Here is a 21,495-nt window from a genome sequence, read left to right on the forward strand (position 1 = left end):
GCAGTATGAGTTAAATTTAAAAATGAGGTGAGAAACCCAGTAAAATCTTTTCTTGTGACTTTATAATAAACCAATGTTGGTAATTTCCGAGTATTATAGTGGTACAAATGTTTGTGAAATGTTTCAACTGTCTCCCTAGTGGAAATATTACCTCAAAACAAGAAGTTTCCTTAAAAATTACAAGTGTCAAAAGATATATTCAGAGTTCATCAATTTTAGTTTCAACTGTTTTTATACGCGCCATAGAGTTGCAAGCAGCGTTACCGCGAAAACCCATACATGGAAGAGCAAGGCTTAGGGACGATCGAATTTAATCTCTCAATTTGAACTCGCAGCAGGCAAGGCGATAAGTCGTTCCGATACATAATGGCAGGCGACTCGCTTGAACGTAAAATGAAAGGCAGTCATTTCCGGAACGCCACGTGAGCGTACATAAATTTTTTCCCAATTCGACCGGCGCAAATCCAGCGGCATTATTGCTCCGAACAGGCTGCTCCGAGAGATTATCGCAGCTTTTCGAAGCACCATTGAACGCTATTCGCAATGCAATCATCAAGTTTCAGCCGCGAGTTTGCGAATCCTGGGATTAGAACAACTTAATGTATTTAACGTACGATAAAAAGCAACAGTTGCACACACGCGCGCGCCCCGGGAACTTGGCAGCCGCATCAGCAGAGAGCGCAGAGAGAGAAAGAGCAGCGCGCGCGTTGCAGAAGTGCTTATTAGGCAACCGGCACGTTACAAGGGCTGGGCGGATTGCCTACGTTTGCTATTGGCAGCCGCTCGGGCAGGCAGCCACGTGAAAATTGCAGATAATATTTAAAGGTCACTAAATTTGCAATTTTACAATTTATGAAAATTAATTCTAATATTTTAATCTATTTTCCTTTTATTTTCCACGCAAGAAGACAATTTTGCGCTCTTGACACTTGTACGAGTCTCACCAAAGGCCAATTGGGCTCTTTTTCACGTCCCCTGAGTTTTTCTCCAGCCCGGCAGACAAATGTAAAAGAAAACCTCCCTTACTCTTTCTTCATTTGCCTTTTTTTCTCGTCGAGCGGACTACAAGAGGAAGCCATTTCATTAAAGTGGCAGTGCCAGTTTTTGTTTTCGCGATTTTTGTCTCCGAGGCAGGAAAAACGACGAGAGCAGCACGACCCTTTGTGCGACCAGGAAAAGGTGGGTTGCCATCGGCGTGGGAGGGGTGGGAGGGGACGACTTGAAACGGCCGTGTCACGCGGCAATTTATTCTCGCCCTCTCCGGCGGGTGGGCCGTCCGTCGTCGCCGAAATGAAGCGCACGGGCCACGCAGGGAATGCAAATTCATCCGAATGCAAATTCAGTCTGTTACCGAGAACTTTGCCGCCGGCGTCTATGCCAGTCCGAAAGCAAGAATATAATTGAGATGTATGACGAAAGAGACCGGCGTCTACGCGGCTCTAATTCGCTCAAACGCGTGCCAAGAGAAAGTTGGCACCGTCAGAAATTACCGCGTACACATAGCTGTGGTGGTTCTTCATGAAAGACAGATGTTGGTACACCTCAATCCGCCTGCTCAACCGAACTTGCATTATTTAGCAACCAAAGAGTGAGCTCGAGGGCTGGGATATTTTCGAAGATCGACTAAAATTTTCTTAGCTTTCAATCGTTGCGTAACATTTAGCATTTTTAGGCCATTCGAATCAGATTTCATTCAAAATCATCTAAAAACCATTGGCCTAAAGGTCCACAATGAAACAAAATAATGGATTCTGTCACTGAAATCAGGTCTCTTTTTCTAAAGAGGTTAAAATTCAAATTAAGCTTCTCCAATAATTCAAATTTATTTTACACTATTATTCCTTGATTAAAGAATCAAGCAATGAAAATATCACAAAATCTGAGCTTAAATCTTCTTACTAAAAAGAGAAAAATTCAATCCTTTCTTCACATTATTAAAAGTGAAAAAAATGAAAAGAGATCTAAAAAAATATCTGACATGGTTAGAAAATTTATTTGTTTTTAAAAATTTACTGATTGATAGATTGAATGAATTAAATTACCTATTGAGTAAAAATTTCAAATTAGAGCAGAAATGTATATCTCATTCGACGTTTTTTTTATAAATACGATAAATACGCAGTAATCTTTAAGTAATAATTTTGCAAAATTCTTATTCAGTTCTGTCGAGGGAACCAACCAAGCAATTAATTTCCCCTCTGAATGCACGAGTAACCTCTTTTGCCTTTTAATGTTTTCAATTACCTTACATTTCAACGTGTTTTTAAACAATCATACGCTCTTGTAACCTTATTACTCGTCTGTTATTAATATTATAGAAACTTTCATCCTCTTTGAAATAAAAAAGTAAGAAATGCTGGAGGCGTGAAATTGCAAAAAGTAGCCGAGAATCAGCCTGGCAGCTCTCTATTTGCTATTCCAGGGAAAACTTTCCCAGCCACTATCGGCCCAGTTAGCACCGCTCTGCTCTCCGCTCGTGGATAAAAATGAAAGGAGCAGGAACGTGTCACTTGCCGGCAGCCAGCGATTTAGCTCAGGCAGTTGGCGTGATTAAAAATCAGCATGCAGCCGCAAACGAACAGGGAATGCAAAGAAAAGAAAAGTAGTGAGCTGCAATGTGTATGTCGTTTCTTTGCAACGCCGCCGACGACAATGAGTCTTTGCAACTCTCGCGTGGCAAAGTGAAATAAATCCTTTGCGTGGAAATAAAAAACGGTCCCACTCGAAAGTTGGATCGTTGAAAAAGTTGCAGCTCGAGTGCATTAAGTGCTGGGGCTGCTTGAAATTTTAATCAAGCCATCAGCCGGGTCAGGAGCGGCGTTTCAAAGGCGGGCGCGACCACATCAGCACGCTTTGTCCTCGGGCAGTTCTCGACTCGACCACGGCGTGCTTCACACGTCGGATGCCCTTTCCCGCCCCGCCAAAGGACACGTTTGTGTTTACTCGCGTGCGGCCAGCCCTGTGTCTCGCTCGAATCTGAATTTGCAAACACTCAAGAGAGACGCGCGTGGCAACCGCAAGTGCATTAGCCGAATGAGTTGCTCCCCTAACATCGGCACAAAGGACACAAAAAATGCATCTTTTTGCTAACTGCCTCGATCCTCTGCCCAAAGGCGACACGATTCTGCTGGCCAAATATAGCACATCGTGGTGCAGATTACACGGGCGCAAAAATTAACGACCACTTTGCCTCCGCGCTTTCTTGGATTTTGTTTGACAACGCTAGGCACTTGCTGCGTTGTTGCGTTAAACCACATCACGCGCCTGATGCTGAAAAATCTGTGTACAGATAGCAATCAGGTCGTGGCGGAGTTTGGTGCCAGCGGCACTGGCGTCAAGTCAGAGGAAAAGCTTGTTTTCGTAAAATACAGAAGCTATAAATAGGCAAGAATTTTACATGAGGATGAATTTTAGTAAACTTAAATTCAAAACATAAATATAAAGAAATGCACAACTCAGGAATTTCTAGATAAATTGCTTTACTCTACGCGTAATTTACTATAAGAATGGGTGAAATTATGAGAAACAATATTAATTTTCACTTGCTCGTCCATTCTGTATAGTCAACTCCACGCAGAGTTTAACCATTACGTTAATTTAAACTTGACTAAATTTTAATACTCGACTACTCCACACTCATCTCTCTGTTTGTCTAACATGGTGATGAAATCGGCCACTCTACACGGCAAATACAATTACTTTGATGAAATTTGATCACAATTCCTGTATACTAAAAACTTTTCAACAAAGGCAATTTTAAAATAAATCAAAAGTTACGATTTGAAATCTATTTTTGACCTCGAAAAAGAAAAATGGGACTCTTCTTTTTTCAAAAATTAATTTTTGTGTCGTGTTTTCTCTTTCAATTCTGTAAGTTTTGTAATCAGGAGTTTTTTTACGCAGAGTATGACCTGTGAATTTTGTGCTCTTAGAACAATTTCTAAGTAAATTGTTATTTACAAGATTTTTTTATTTGAGCTATGAAGTCATTTGGTGGCTTCTAAAGTACTTAGGAAAAGTTTCAGACAAAGAAAATATATCAAATATGGTTCAGTTGCTAACGATGAAGAAAACTTCAATTCATTGTGGTTAAATTAGTTTGCTAAGCTATGAACCCAGTATTTAAATATAAAATAATTGTGAGCTCCAAAATATATGATTGATATAAAGAAAATTACAAAGAACGAGTGGGTTAAAACTTAAAACCATAAAAACGTCTAAATGTAACTCCCAGCCTTGTTGAATTAGTCGTCTTTTTTGTAAAAAAAAGTCTAAATTCCCAGTCCTGACGACCATAACCATAAAACATATGTGAGTGTTGTAAAAGAGGAAAGCGCTGCTGGGAGGGGAATGACGACATTCGTAGCATTAGAAGTTCTCTTTTGGTTTATTACACTCTAATAAATTGAGTTCGTAAAAAGATCTCAACGGCCGCATATTCAAAATTCTCGAGACCGGGCCGTTTCTTCTTTGTTCTCTCAAATCGAAATTTAAATACGCATGGCAGCCATGGGTACCATGGTTTTGCCCCAAAATGTTTTGATAGCATATAAAATACGCTAGCTACCCGTGCGCCTCTATAGAATCAAATATATTTTACTTTTCTTGTTCTGGATCCATGGCCGTATTGTCTGTACTCAGCGATTCCTCCGTCTCGACAGACTTTAATGTGAATCTGTTGATGGACAGAGTGTGTCTTGTCAAAGACTGTGCTGGATTTCAAACGTAATTTGTAGCGCCAAAAATATTTTTAGGGTGTTACTGCATCTAACAAAAATTTTCAGGTATAACACACTATACCTGCATTTTCTGGCAAAAACCAGTGCCCTCCCCCCGGAGCCATATTTATTTTATAAAACCACAACTTGATTCTATGCAGTTTCGCACAATACCTGACATATTTTTATTTTCTATCCACATCCTTAATTTTGCATAAATAAACTGGAGAAGTTCCGTCAAATCAATTTTGATTTCATACCTGCATAGCGAAACGATCGAACCAGAAGGGAATCAGGCTGTAAAAGAGATTAGATTCTTTATGGCCCAACATTATTTTAACTTGGAACCGATCACTCGGCTGCTATGGGACTCGTCCACGCCACTCCTAGCCAGTCGAATGGCCTGTAACTGCGGCTTTTTATAGAACATGCTGGTGCAATGGATGCAAACTTTATTATTTCTCCAGACCTACATTCAGGCCTCGGAGGTTCAACTTTACGAGTCGTAAATAGAGGACACACACACACGGAGTATGCATGAACACAGGCCGGCAGACGTCGTTGTACGTGCACGCCAGGAATATACAAGCCGGCGTCTTGCGAGCGGCTTTAAGGTCAATTACTCTGGCGCGCGCGGAGAGGACACTGCGGCAATAAATTAAAATAAACGAAGGCTGACGCGCACACGACAAATTGCACGTATTTGCCCATATTTTTGCATCATAAGCGAGCAAGAAAATATCGGCTTAGCCTCGATAGCGGCATTGGCGGTGCCGCAAAAGCGACGTGGATTAGGAGAGAAAAGTAGAGAGCGGCCTCCTTTTCCGCTCCTTTCCTCCCCGTGGACGGCAACGCGGCACGTGCGCGCAATAACAAAGAACGAACATTCTCATCGCGCTGCTAACTACTCTGCAGCGGTAATTATTGCTGCGAAGTAATTGCCAAGCTGCTGTTTCACACCTTCCCATGATGACACGCTGGAGCAAACGAAGCGAACATCAGCTTCGCCATTCTTCGATGGGAGAGAGAGAGAGAGGTTTTGTAGTGCAGAAAGGCAGCTTATTATAGCAACAGGCACCTCTGATTGTGCTGCCTGCACGTCGGAGGAGGAAAGGAGTTCGCGTTTTAAGCCCGGGAAAGAGTTTGAGATGCTATCTGCTTGCCGAATTGCTCTGCTCACGAAATTTAACTGCTCGCGTTTTAATAGAAACGAAGCGATTTCAATCTGAAACGTGTTTTCACGTTTTTAGTAGAGCCGATCTTGATTTTATGCGGCCGGTTTAGCATAAACGATTTTTAAAACAGATTGCCATTGGAATTTCCACACCAGATTAGAAATTGAATTTCTACAGCGCAACAAAAATTTCGTCACGTTGCTGTTTAAACAGGAAAAGCTACAAAAGGTCAAAAGTGTGTCCAGATATTATCGATGTTTAAAATTATTTTTATATTTTGAATGCATAAATTTCGAACTAATCATTTGAACATGAAAAACATTACCAAAGAAACCATAGCAAAACATTAACGATTAATATGATAAATTAACACATTTCCTCTGAAAACTTTCCAGGCTTTAAGCATGGCTTCATCTTGAGCCAGGTTCTATTGAATTAACTGTTTTGATTGAAACGATTCCAGTAATTAATTTAATTACCTCGTGGGACCTTTCCTACTTTTTCTATAAATTTACATCTGTAGCAGCAGATATTTTATTTTCAGATGGATCTTTTCACACAATTAATGCATAAAAAGGAAATAAAGAGGAAAACTAATGAATAACAAATGGGCTCTTATTATCGGCACTGAACTAAATTGACTAAGGATGTGGTGGAGTTTTAAAAAAATCAACTCCCAGATTCCCAAGATGCGCATTGGTTGGGGTGCGCTTTAAAACGGGTAAAGAGGCAACTTTTCAGCAATATTGTGATGTAATTTGCAACTTTCCATCAGATCGGAGAAACACTCACGACACCCGAACAAAAAGCAAAAGAGATCGAGCTAGTTGTTCCCCTCATTTCGATGCCATCTTGGATCCGACCCACAGGAACCAAAAGCGTATCTGGCCACTGCTGATACCACGCACGCGCCCATTTCATATATATACAAATTTAATAATTTTCGTACAGTTTTTTAAAACTCTGCTTTTAATTAATAATGTTGCTCGGTTTTAAAATTTCAACGTTTATTTGTCACAGATGGCTGCCAGTTTAGTGCTGCTGGTTTTGATGTTCCGAGAAAAAGAGTATAACTCCGCCGCAAAGAAATAAAAAGGAAAACTTTTCTACCAGGTGGTCACTTTATATGTTGTTTTCCTTCGAGTCAGACACGCGCTTTTAAAAAAAGTCAGGCTTTCATTTAGTGGAGCAGAAACAGCCGTCCACATTTTCAGCACCAAAGACAGAAACATGTTTGCCAAAACGTGAAGGCGAATTCCCAGCTGCAAACACAGCGAACCTGGGCCGCTCAGCAGAATTGTGCATTGTGTGCGAGCAAGCGAGAGCAGAGCAGTGATTTTTCCAGCCGCCGGAACTCTGCAGTGCGTGTGTTTGCTCGGCAGATGGGAAATTGCCGCTTTTTCCACCGGCAGCAGTCAGTCATCATTGTGTCCGATGTAGCGTCTGTCAGTGTCAGTGAGCGGATGCAAATCGGGTTGGTTGGTGCGGCGCCCAGCCAACCCCTGCCTTGGTTAGCGCCCGAGCTAAATGAATTAGGCTTGCGAGCGTGCATATTCGGGGCTACTAGCCGGCTTCATTAGCCCGTCTCATTCTTTCTCATTCGCCTCTTTTGCAATTCAAAATTAATCCAATCCCTCGCACCGGTGTTCGCTTTGTCCAATTAAATTTCACTAAATGCTTGAGTAACTTTTCCATGACATAATCTGTGAAATTCGCAATGTGTGAAAGGCAAATATTTGGCAATGGCTTTGCTAATGTTTTAGGAAAGCAAACACAATGTAATTAACACAAACTAAGACACGACTTTTGCATGACATTTTTTTAAATAAATATATAAAATTGAAAATTTGCTTTGCGTGGTATTCACTGTCATAGCTCATGGCAAAGTGAGCTTAGTTTTTTATCGCAGTCGATGAAATGGTAGATATTAATTTGTTTGCCCTGCACCATTTGCAAATAACTAAGTGATCACTTTTTTTACAACATAATTAATAAAATCATGAAACTCACAACAGGTTTTTCTAGTGAATATATGCATGGTTTCATGTGGTCGCCAACGTCACGTTGATTTTTGTAATGCTGGGATGAGTCAAGGTTAAAATTCAAACAGTGGAGCAGCAGAAATAATTCTGCCTCTGGGGAGTGCAAAAACAAAACCGAATTAAAAAGAGGAGTGCACCGAGTGCTCCAGTTCAGCTGCAATGAAATTATCTGTTCCATCAGGTTCGGCTGCTGGGAACAGAACCCAATTATTGAATCGAAAGGGTCCCGCTCCTTCAAAGCACGCATTTGTCCTTTGTCAGAAGATCCTTTGATTCGGAAAAGTTTGTCACTGGGTCCGTTCCGAAAGGCCAAATAATGCGTGCGCGCTGGCCGAACTGCGAGTATTACTTAATGAATGGGATCTTGGGAAAGATGTGACGATTTAATCATTAAACAAGGCGCACCGTCGCCACTGTGCACACTAATTATCGAGCTCCATTAGCAAACTAATTTCCTCGCCCCTCCGCCTCAAATCATAAACCGTCGCTGACTCAATTCCGCCGGCAATCTGCGCGCGCGGCCCAATTTAATACTCGCCGCAAACAACGCACTCGAGAAGGGCTGGCGCAGTCAAATTTAATTTCGAATCCGGTCAACATGCTTTTTTAATTAAAATCGCGAGTAAATATTTTTATATTAAAATGTGAACAAGACCGCACACTGCACAGCTCGCTTACCCGCATTGTATATATGCTTCATTTTTGTTGAAACAGTCCAGCCGGATAATAAAAAAAATTACACACATTCTCGGCCACAGAATGTGAATATGATGAGTTGAAAGTAATATTTATGACTTGTCATTTTTAACGGAATTAGCGTCATATAAAAATATTACTGCGGTCGAGCTTGCTGTCCTTTTGTCCAGTGCTTTTTGTGCATGCTTGGCGGCAAAACAGAGCAGCAACATGCATTGGCTTTTACTTCATTAAATATATCCCTCGTCATGCTTTCAACAGCAAAATGAAACTTGTGTTATGGAGTATGTAGGTTGGAAGTTAATCATTATTCCGAATAAGGTTCGAATTTCACAATAGAGCATCATTATCTCGTGCATTTCAAACTATATCATATTTTAATAGGGTATATTGTTGGCAATGCCGTGTACACAATGAAAACATTTATTTTGTTCTAGATATATATGTTCTAAATAATTATTGAAGCAACTAAGAGTTTCATAGGTTAAGAGAGCCTTCAATGGGAAAAATGTGGTTCAAATCGAGGGGACTAAATATTGGGAAAACGCACATGCTGTGCCAGAAAAATAAAAGGAATAAAAATGAAAATAAAAGACTAATTTATATCTTGAGAGTCGAGCTCATCTCTGTAAAAGTCACCTTTGATTTTTTTAATAATTGTGCTGTCTAATTTTAAATGAATTTTTGACTATAATCAAATTAAAATTACCAATGTGCCGAAATATTAAAAGACTGCATCAACTCTGTGATAAGAGGATAATTTTCTATCATTTCTTGGTGATAACGATTTTAGCCAGTCTCGCAAGTCAACAAGATAAAATAGAAAAATTGAGTTACCTACGTCACGCATTTAGAAAATAAATCATCAGTGTGGTGATTTTTCTATTATTGTAAGAGTGTCAGATACAGTCGAAAAAAGGTCGACATGAATAAACTCGACGTTCATAGAGTTAATAATAATTGATTTATCTTTGCAACGTCAGTCCTGGAATGAATGCTTTCAATTCATCGCAAATGATGGTTACTTCTTAAGAAACCTTATCCTCCTTTTTTGAGGAAATCTATATCGTTGCTGAGAATAATTCCTTCCGAGAGATTCGTCTTTCAATCACTCACCATGAACAAGTTCATACCGTACACCTGCGGTCGTGAAAGGGAATAAACAATTTATCGAACCCACCGAAAGAGTTTTCGAAATGGGTCTGCGATTGCTTTGGGACATCCGTCGTAAGCAGGAGCAGTGATCGACTGAAAATTGCCGCAGAAGCCCTCGTTTAGCTGCCAGATAAGGTGTCGTTGAAAATAAAAATAAACTTTGCGTTGCTGCTCTCGGAGATGCGATAAAAAGGCAAATCGCAAACTCCGTGGCCATGGGCGGTGGATAAACGGGCGCTTTGTCGCAATTAAGGAAGCGAGCAATTAGGCTAATTGCTCGTAACGCAGCAGCCTCTCCAACTAATCCCCCGTTCGGCGTGCAGTAAGCAAGCAGGCAAGAAGCGCAAATGTAAAAGCCAGCAACGAGAGAAGAAAAAGAGACGCATTGTCAAAGTTACAAACGACACGCGGGAGGAAGAAAATCGCTGCAGTTTTTTTCACGTCTAAATGTGGATACTCCCACATAGAGACAGTCTGGCACCTAAGTAAGTGCCTGTTAAATCGCGGGCAATGAACTGCACACCCGGGGGACGTGCAAAAAACAGAGCACAAAGGATTCTAAAACGAGTCACCAATAAAATACATTCGCCCCGGTTACTGAAATAAGCACTCGATCATTTGGCAAATAAAAGATAATGAATTTCTGATTGTTTCTAATGAGAGCAAAAAATCGGCGTATTTTTCTTTTCTTTTTTAATTTCAATTTATTTTCTGAACAAAGTCAAAACTCTCCATATTTGTGTGTTAATGCGGATATGGATATTAAATATATTTCAGGCAAGCTTTAAAATACATGTCATGTCCCTCAAAATTCTGTTTTCTCATGACTTCATGAAATAAAAGAAAAATAAAAAACCACACAATCCTTGAAGTTATTAAATATTTGTAAGCAGTAATGAGGACGTGGTTCGCATTTGTCCCACTAGATTCTTAGTAATCAAGCAGATTAAAAAAAAACTCACTGCAGGAAACCTCAAAAACGCAATTCCCTTGAACCTACTTAAAATATGCATTTTTCGGTTCGCTTCTCCTTTCCCTCTTGTGGCATTACGAAAGCGCGCGTGTTTGTTTCTTTCTAATTAGAAACAACGGGCCCCGCGATTCAACCGTCGACACAAAGCAGGGGAAACTCACAGTCCGCACTTTTCATTAGAGCGCACAATAGAATGCCTGGAGGAATAGTTTTGAAAGTAAAAGGCAAGAATATTAAAATGAGCTGACGAGAGAGTCCGTAGTTTTCCTCGCCGCGTTTGAAGATTATTTTATTCTCAAGTCCTCACTCCAGTGTCGGTATGCAGAGTTGAGAGGCAACTGCTGTTTTTTTTTTAAAAAAAAGCGTGTCCAGAGGCTTTAACACTTTCCAAGCTCTCATTTTGAAATACGGAGTAGCTTTCCTGTTGGCAATTACAGTGGATGGTTAATTAATTTTAAATTTGTTTGCCAGCTGCTTGCAAAGCTGTGGATAAAAAGTTTTGTGTGAGGTCATTTCCTCTTTTATTTCATGAATTATTATGAAGGGATTCCAAGAGGAAACGAGCGGTTTACAATGGAAAACTTAAAATCCAAATATTATTTTATGAAACTTGAACTAGCACAAATTGCCCCGCAAAGAGAGCTTAACCATTTGTGATAAAAAAATCTTATCTTGCAAAAGGAAGACAGGGTTGCATCTCCTTACACCACACGGAGTTTTTTTTCATAACTTGTTTTTTAGGGGATTTATTTGCACATATGAATTTGTTAATTGGATCAATGACAAAATTAACAAAGCTGGGGAAGTGACAACATGATGAGTTTATTTTAATTGTTGTGAATCTCTTGAATAGGGAATAGTAAGTTTTCATTTTAAATAAATGGATGTGTGCTGATTTGGGGCAGAGTTGCCCTGTCAGCCCATAATAAACTTAAATTTTGAAACTAAATAATGTTAAATGTAATTAATGTAAAATGTTATGTTACCACCATGCGCGATGTTGACTTGATAGGCAGGTCCAGAGCTCATCGATTGAGGCTTTTGGCTCCGCGTGTAAATGTTACTGTGCCTGAACAGTGCTTCCAAGTGCAGTGCTATCGTCAGTGGAATAGTCTTTCACCAAATTTGTGTATGAACGAGAATTCAAGTGCGTTTAAGAAGAAAATTGAAGAAGCAATAATCTCAAGCTACCATTAATCATTACTTCCCTCCAAATATTGTTCCTACATAATTGTCTCATTACTTTATGGATGTGTGCTGATTTGGGGCAGAGTTGCTCTGTCAGCCCATAATAAACTTAATTTTGAAACTAAATTCAGCTCGCATCCAAATATCGTGTCACGAAATTCAAACTTCCTCAATTTTAGAAACTATAGCGATTTACTAAAATAAATTCATGATTTACCCCTTTACGTGCTCAGCCAAATTTGCCATTACTATGTTATTTAAAATTTGTTGCTATATATCAGTTAGTGTTTACCACAATTTGTGAAATGCACAAACAATCAGTTTCTTCTCAGAAAAAAATGTTACAAAATTATACACTTGTTAAAAATACAATTAATTTCACTAAAATTTACTATTTACTCATACTGGCAAGTCGAGGTCGTGGACAGCTTAAAATTTATTATAAACTTTAATGCAAATTTTGCCTATCAAGAAATTGTTCAAAGTAGTAAATAAAAAATTTGAGTTTTCGCAACCTGGCGGTGATCTAATTAAATTACTGCTTTTATATACTTCAAATTTTTCTGAAAAGCACTTAAAACTGCAAAAGACGATTCGACCACTTTTTTGTTCTGCAACGCAACTTCTGCCCACCCATATTAAAGAAGTTCGCAGGAAATAATGGTTGCAATTACGAGCGACGGAAAATTCCCGGGAATGCGTGTCCCAAACAAGCTATACATCATAATTCAATTAAAAGCCCAGTTTGGATGTCACGTAAAAGTGCCAGACAATTATCCTGGTCAGTTTTTGCGGCTGACCAGAAGCTAGTTTTTGGGGTGGTTTAGGGTCGGTTGGGCTCTCTCTCTCTTTCTCTCTATTTGAGAGAGAGCAGAGAGGAACATGTTGAGTGTGCGAGGGGGCGCGAGAGGGGCGAGGATGCGCGCTGCTCCTTAGCCGATCAATAAGCGGCTTGTAGTGTGTTCACAAGTGCATGCACCCCTGGCACATTCCTCTCCGTAATCACCTGCTCTCAATTAAACGCATTCACCGGCTGACAGACTGCACCGGTGAATTCTCAACTTGCTCAATGGAAAATAAAGCGCAAGAATTCTCATCCGCGAGACGGAAGAGTGCGACTGAGCGAGAATATTAATTAGATGGAAACGTGTTCTCTTGCATATCTCTTCACTGGAGCAGGCAAATTGCTGCCGAGCTTTCTGCAATCATTATCGCTACATTGCTGGAATTTACAAATTGAATTTTACGTTCCTTTTTATGACACCACGCAGCCGGCTTTTATTGATTTAATCTAGAATGGAACTTTTTAAAGTCACTCTCTCGCACAGAGTCAAATTAGCTCGGCGAGGCTGTAAAGTCTCTTATAAGTAATAGTTTGCGTAATATGAATAACACTTTTGATATCACTAAAATTGTAAAGCGAAATTGAAGCGAAATAATGTGTTTGGTCGTTCTGGAGATCAGCTATTGATATTCTATACTGCAGTGGAATTTGAATCACCTGCTGCTGAAAATCATTGACTGCAATGTGAGTGCAAGAATGAAGTATCTAAAATAGACGAATCTATAAATACCGCAGCCCATCCCTTTCCTTCACTACAACCCCCTTTACAGGGTAGGTCTCTAACAATGAATTGCATTTTATCATTCTGATTTTAATGGCATAATCTTTTATTTCTTGCGGTAGATGCCAATAATGATATATATGTATATATGCACTAGAGGGAGTCAAAATTTGTTGAAGTGTGACTTAATTAGGTGTCTCCGAAACTATCTATTGAACGGTTAATTCCCGACATTTATACAGAAGTAAAAAAACTGCTGACTATACGCTGGAAAAACTGCATTAGATTTCAATCGAAAAAATATATTTTATTTACCATTTTGAGTAAGTTGCTTTGGGTTTGAAGCCGTCAATAAATGGATACAATTTTAAGGCCCTTTGTTCCGTTGTGATTTAGGATTGCTATTTTTAATCCTACCTCTACTATGCATTCTGCTCTTTGGTGAGCTTAAACCAAAATTGGTTCAGCTATTCACCTAGATATATGCAAAAAACAATTTTTTGAAACGCAAAATCTTTTCCGACGTTTCTACGAAGGTTGGCAGGACAGATTTCTGTTTTCAGAACATCAAAAGAATTCATTCGAAAAGAAGAATACACAGCAGCAGGATTCGTAGCAGAATTAAAGGGCGTAAGTCACCGATGGCGCCATTTCTCGGTCGCTTTGAACACAAAGGGACTTGCGCGAATAATTTTGAAATCTGCTTCAGTATCTATTTTTTGGGTTAATACAATAATTGAAACTTGTATAACCAATTTACAACATTGAAATTTAAAAACTAAAAACACAACCACTGCTTGTTTTATCCTATTATCATAAATTTTTGGACATACATAACTCTTAAAAACACATTCACTTTTTTGCCCTACTAAATGTGCTCCACAAAAGCTTTATTCCAGCAGAGTATACCTGGATATTTTCCCGGTATATAGCGTGCTGTGCATTTTGTAACGGTTTCACTGTCACAAACGATGGTTACATTCCCAAAACTCAGATTACCTCTCTCGTACATGCAGTATATAAAATCATATTTCCACTAAAAATACTGTTTTACGTTTACAAAGGGCTACTATCTCTGGGAAATTTGTAAAACATACTCAGTTTACGCGTTCAAGCTATTGGTAGGGTACAAAGAGGAACAAAAAACGTATTTTTGTCAGAAGGATCTGGAATTAATCTGCTTTTTATATTTAGCATGAGAAACGCAGTTCTATTTCCGCGTTGCTTCTCTGAATTTTTTGCTCGTATTTGTTCCATCCCCGAGAGAAATATATTTCATGTTGGAGAAAGTGGCAGTGAATATATTAAATTACGCACAGCGCACGTCTGGGAACAGTGTGGGAAACGCAGAATTCCGAGTCTGCTGCTGTTGCTGATCGCGGTGGCGGCGGGAGCTGGAGGCGGCTTGTGGATAAATTTTAATTCAAAAGCGTGCTTGGCAAACAAAAAGATTGTTTATCGAGCTACTGTTAATTTCGGAGCCCCTGAAGCGGCTCGGTCGGACTCCCCCTTGCAGACCTCGGGCCTTGTTGAATTTTTCAATTCATCAGCGAGCCCAATTTTTCTGCGCTCGCTGTCAAGTGCCCGTCGCAATTTGCCTCGCCTCCCGCGAAAATGATACTCTGACGCGCAACAAGCATCAAATTCTTCGCCTGCCAAAATCAACGGCGCATTAAAGCGATGCAAATGAGCCGAAAATTGCCTCTTGCGCGCTAGACGAGCACAAACAACGCGCGTCGCCGTCAATTCTTGCCGAAAGCAGCACAGCAGCTCGGAAGCGTCGCCAAGGAATGCCCCGCTCACGCCGTCGCCGCTGACAAATCACCTGAGCACCTGTCGACGCGGCAGGAAGGCTTTTCAAGGACACAAACTTGCGAATGACGCAGCAGAATTCATTGAACGAAAACTGGGGTAGGTAAATATAAAGACAAAATAATCTTGAGGGAAATCACCAAAAATGAATATTACATCCTAATTTTTGGGAGAGTAAAAACAGCTGCAATGCAGTTGAAGTTAAAAAAAACACAATTTTTTATGGATTGCTATTTCAGTGCGAGAAATCCTGAGGAGCAAAGTTAGTTTCAATTTAATTGGCAATTCTGCTGCTATGGAATTTATTCATGTCATTATCTTTGTGGTGCAACTTCCATAGAAAATGAAGCTCGGTTATGATTTTGAATTGCTAATTTCAATTGCTGCAGAAGCAAGCGAGATAGTTTTAAAAAAAAAGAGTTCATAAATTACAGTGGAATTTTGCACTTCTATATGCATCTAGCTCGTTTCTACAATTTCTACAATCATTTCAAGAAAATAATGAGTCTTTCGACGTTTTTGATTGATTTTTGGAAACATTTTATTTGCGTAACCAAATTTTAAATATTATTGATAAAACTGTAAAATTTTCAGATTTTTTGTTTACCATCGCAAGTTGAACTAACAATAAGATGATTTTATTAGACATTTTCTTTTACAATTGGAAATAGCAGCAAGTATGAACTCCGACTTATATCGAGCATAAAACTTTTGATTAAAACTGCTCTGTAAATAATTACTTTCCTCTCCTCCACAATCCAGCAATATGAGTTCATCTGGTCATAATTATTCCCTTTTGAAACGATTGTTAATTTTGAAGAAGATAAAACAAATGAAAGGTATGGTAATTCTCTAACTAGATATTAGAGCTATGAAAGCGTGTTAATTAAATTGTAAGCATTTTGCTTTCAAATAGACTAAAAAATTGATTATTTTAACTGTTGGGACAAAATCAATTGATTTCAAATGCTTTTGTCCCTTACAGACGCTTTAGAAAGTTTAAAGTGAGGTTTTAACTTTCTAAGATACATTTTTCACGCTCATCTGAAGTCCCCATTTCAATTTTGAGCCCACTTAAAGTAAGATAGTAGATGTCTAGTTTTAAAGCCTATAGCAGTTCTAAAACACGCAAATTGCTAATTCAAAATCATTGATCTTGCTTTGAAATGTATGAGAAATTTAACTTGGAGACATGGGAAGCATCGAGAAAGGCTAAAATCTACTTTAAATATACTCTGACCCACCTTGGTTTAAAAGAGCCTGTGCGTTAATAAATCGTTTTGAGAGTAAACAAATCTTTTTATCACCCTCAGTTGTTTTTGCCCATTCGCAGGAGCCGGCCGTTATGCCACGGCTACGGTACATAGTAAGTCAGGGTTTGACATGTGCGTCGGATTAGTGCGGTCCGAAATAAAGGACAAACTAGTCCCATTTCGGCGCGGGTTTCGCTACACGTGCGCGCTGTCAGAAAGACGGCGGCCGCGTGTGCGAGCCAAGCAGGAATTACTCCTTAATCTGGTCATTCTGTGCGCAGCTAGTCGTCTCATCAAAATTCTAGCCGGGCTGTGCGGCCAGTAAAATTAACACTGCCCTCTATATATGTATATATTCACACACGCTCACACGTGTGATGTCACCCGTCCGTTCACGTCCACGGAAGGAAAGCCTCTGTGCCTGTTTATGGACTGGATGGATGGCGGGCGGGCGACCCTCGCCCGCTGTCGGAATGCGGGGCGTCTGCCGTATGTGTGTGCGATCGCCCTTTCGCGTGAAAGGGAAAGCGCCTAATTCATTAGCAAGGGTGTTGCAATCGTCACTCCGCCCCGGCGCTACACAAACACGGTTTAACGCACTCTCCGTACATGCGCCTTCAGCTCAATTAGACCCTGAATTTACTGCCATTTGAGCTGTTTTCGTACAAGAAAATCAACAAACGCAGCTCGCTGTTAACATGCACTGATGTTTGTGTGGCGAAATTTGAGCGTGAAATTAGATACTAGCACTCAGCCATTTTCCAATAAGACGTCACTTAAATTATCCCAATTTTCAAGTACGCCTTCACACCGTTCCGCAATGCAGAATTATGAAAGTAGAAAAAAATTGTTGTGCATTGATGGTTAAAATTTAACTTTAAATTATAAAAGAAATACCCTCATCAACTCAAGACCCTGTGTTTGCTGTTGCAAGAGTATACACCCTTCCGCCAACATGAAGCATCAATTACAAGATGAAACGTCTTTTTTCGTGAGTTTAACCTAATCTAATAACTTTAGTAAGTTATTATAATTTTATTTATAATATAAAAACTTAATATTAGCATTTTCTAGAAATTTTGAGCCAAAAGTTTTTTTATATGATTCAAATAACAAAAGATTTATTATAATTTTAATTCTTGAATTATTAAATTTATTTTAGAATGATTATTTGTTAATAAAAAAGAAAATTTTAAACGCATATTTTCTTAAACAAATTGTGTCTATTGTTTAAATTTATGTGCTACAGTTGAGTTTTTATGTATATTAAATCGGAAACTGTAATGAAGCACACTCCACGCTTCCGCTTAAGATTGTTTCATAAAGTTTCTCCTGGAAAAAGTAAATACGGTTTTTAATTTTCACCATAATAATTCCTTTTCAACCCTAATCCTCTAAAGCTTAACTGCTGACAAAAGAGGTTTAGGAGGCGATGTCGAACTTGGCCTTTGAGACTTTTCGTTCCTTTCCTTGCGCAGTGTTATGTTTAGCAAGTCGCGAGAGTGTCACGTTTCTCACTTTCGTTCACGTGTGAGAGTATGCATTGTGTGTGGCACCGCACGAATTGTAACTTTTGAAAGAGCGCCGAGCCTTTGTGCGTGATTTTTGCATTTTTTGCGCTGTTTTGGCAACAGCGAGAATATCAGCACCGAAGGCAGAAGAAGGAAAAAGGGGGTAAAAACGTCAGATGGCAGTGTGTTGTTTACGACAGCGACGAGAAGCGAAAAGGTGGTGGGTATTATTTGGCTGGCGTGCTTTCAAAGGAAATATTTTATGGTCTTATGCGCAGCTTTTCAGCGTCTCGTTCAATTCTGTATAATTTTTCCGACTGTAAAATCATGTTTTTACCTAAAAGTTTCAGTAATTACATGGAAATAAACCAAAATATTCCTATGTAGCTTTTGTATTTGCTACTAAATTTAGTTTAAATGTTTACAAACTGCTGGAGCTGAAAGCGGGAATGTTGCTTTTGAAGTGTGCTGCAACCAATAGAGAAACAAACGTGTATTGCGGCCGGGCCTGTCAGCGCTGTGAGAGGACCATTTACATGCGGAGCCGCAAGTATTTCCAAAGCAGCTGTCGGTAGGAAAACTGTTGCAGGCTTAATAGAAACACATTCGGTGAGCCAATTTGTCTGAAAGCTGGCGAAAGAGCCGTGTGATTCGCTTAGCGGTTGCTTGGTTGCTTTCGCAGCCATTTGGGCTGGCGCAGGGCGGGGAGAAGGGTCATTTGGCACACCTGCTGCTCTTGGCCGAACGGCTTCCGAAGGCCCCAGGTGGTCTTGCAGGGCCATGCTGCAGCGCCACGGGGCCCGATCAGTCCACGTGAAAAATCGCACTCTGCCAAATTGTCTCGCCGCCGGGGCCTAATCAATTTAGTGCCACCCCAGCTCAGAGTAGTTGAATTGCTGACAAATTAATTGAATTACTTGTAAAACCTGAACAAATTATTTGCTATATTTAGAGATAAAAATTCTGGGATCAAATTAAAATAACTAAATTAAATATTTTATATTAAAATGAAGTTTGAAGCCACCAGTGCACTCAGGATGCACTCTGCTATGCCAATAATCTCGTTCCTGAGCGCCCTGATGGCTTTCAAAGGGTCAAATTACATACATTCTTAAAGCTCTCGATTTTGCCATTCCTACGGTGTGCAGATATCGCAGATCGAACCAATGCAGAACCCGTCAGGCGTCATTAAAGTGACTACATCGCATTAGTAATTAATAGTAAGGATCGCTCGAGGGACACCATGACGCCAGGGTTCGATTTATCACCTGTTCTGATGGTCCTCTGTGACCTCAGGGGTGTCCCACAGTTTGTTAGAAATCAACCGACCATGCAGTTTTTTCCCTCGCTGTTCACCTTAACTCAAAACGCCCATTTTTCAACCTTATTGCCTCTACGTAACTCGAAAACCAAATGTTTGACCATCCTGAAAGTTTCTAGATATGGTACATACACGTTGGGCAACATAGTTTTAAATTTAAAAGTTTTTGACCGTCTAAATAAATAAGTATCTTTTGGCATAGAGTTTGATGTTTTAACTTGATTAGAACTTTGGCTCCGAGAGGCTTATTTTTCTAGATTTCGCCAGGATTTTCCGGGTATATGGCCTTGCATTTTCCCGTCAAACGTCTATATAGCAACCTATCAATATGATAAAAATCAAAATTTTGCTAAAGGAATAGAGGAAAAATTAAATCTCTCGTGGAAACACCCCTTAACTAATTTTATGTTAAAAATCTCTTAGTTTAATTATATAGCAGTGTGTATGAAATCCTTTTATTATTCTCGTGCTTTTGTTCGTACAATGGGATTTCGACCCAGACACACATTGACGCCGAATATGAAATCCTCTTCTGCACCCAAATTTTATTTCCAGATTCCGCACATAATGAATTTAACTGCTCTTAACCCAATTTCGCCACAAAGGGACTCAAACCCACATTTTGTTCCAAAGGAAAATGTGCCGGAATCCGCACATCTTTCATACGATATAGGATGATAAAAAGCAGCTTTTGCTCTGGAAAATCTCATAGGAGTTTGTCCGGCGCATTTTAAATTTTTTCTTGCAACGCTGAGAAAGCTGCTTCTGGGAAATGAACACTTAATTTAACGACGGCTGAGCACAGAGCTACAAATGGAATTGCAAATGTGTGTTTGTGTGCGCCAACGAAGCTAAAAATTAATTCCAGCGCGGGGAATGCTGTGCAAATGCGTCCTGTGCATGCAAATTGCATGAATTCATCGCTCCGAGAGTCGTGCAACACACATAAACACACACACGCTCACACAACCATATCCCAGCAACATCATTAACGTGCATCGCTCAGGGCGAAATGCATCCGGGCAACTTTCCAGCTGAAGGTACTCATTCCGCCAAGTACGAGGGTGTCTCATTCCATTTCGCAGCCGTTCATTTGCTGACAAATAATAATTTAGCAGCGTCGTCGTGACTGGTTAATTCTAGTATTCCCGTTGACACCGTTATTTGCGTCTGACTGCAGCTCGCGGGCTGTAAATTTAATTTTCCTGTTGCCTTTTGGATGGACAAGATCTCTTGTAGACATTTTTAGAATGTAATTTTCATGATTGCGAGTATTCAAGAATTTTTTTACCTTTTGGACATCAACGTTGCAACATACGGCTATTATTATTTAGAAAATGCAACAATCGACTTTTATCGGGACGAATAGTGGCTGAAATTAAAACGGAAGAGAAAATTTCTCGTAGTGCAGCCTCTATTGCAGTCCCTTGGGTATCTTCAGCAGTACTTAACCAACAAAAACTACATGCTTCAGAAATCTGCAGAGGATTTTGATTTAACTGCCGGGAACTCAGTTGTTACATAACACATCAAAGAGATTAGAAATTACAAAGTCTTTTATAATAACTAATCGTTCAAAGACCTAAACCATGATATGTCAATTGTTCTAGTTTAAAATTGAATTTCCTTTGTGAGTAATTACGAAACTGCAACTGAGCTGACATTCGTTTCTTGGGTAGCTATATTATGCGCGCCTTATTCTTATTATTATTATATATGCTGCTCCATAATGTTGCAAGACCAAAAAACAATGGAGATGCGAACCTTAAATATTTGTTAACTGAGAACTTTAGACAGTTTTATGTTGCTTTTTTAATAAAAATATAATCTATATCCATTTGCAAGCTTATATACCCAAACTCAAATTATGCTACTGACTGGCATTTTGCAGACGTGAAAATATTTTCGTAGAACTAACATCGGTTCAACCAGTTGCTGTAGATACAACAAAAATATTTTTTTAGACATTTCCCCTCCGATCTGCTGAATTAATTTAAGTGTCGGGAATATTTGCATAAAAAGGTAAATGCAAAATTGTTGCAGAGAAAGAATTAAAAATTTAAAAGTGAAGAAAAAAGGAAGAGAT

At 39.5% G+C, this 21,495-nt stretch overlaps 2 protein-coding genes across 2 annotated transcripts in view; one reads left to right on the plus strand and one right to left on the minus strand.

The window, feature by feature from the left end:
* Secp43 (tRNA Selenocysteine associated protein) overlaps window positions 1-21,495 on the plus strand; it is a 197,258-nt gene that overhangs the window by 114,221 nt on the left and 61,542 nt on the right. The gene's annotated exons all lie outside the window — the stretch shown is intronic.
* Window positions 1-21,495, minus strand: part of LOC135940777 (uncharacterized) — an 86,686-nt gene that overhangs the window by 37,313 nt on the left and 27,878 nt on the right. The gene's annotated exons all lie outside the window — the stretch shown is intronic.

The sequence above is a fragment of the Cloeon dipterum genome, chromosome 3 (assembly GCF_949628265.1).
Source record: "Cloeon dipterum chromosome 3, ieCloDipt1.1, whole genome shotgun sequence".
Taxonomy (NCBI): Eukaryota; Metazoa; Arthropoda; class Insecta; order Ephemeroptera; family Baetidae; genus Cloeon; species Cloeon dipterum.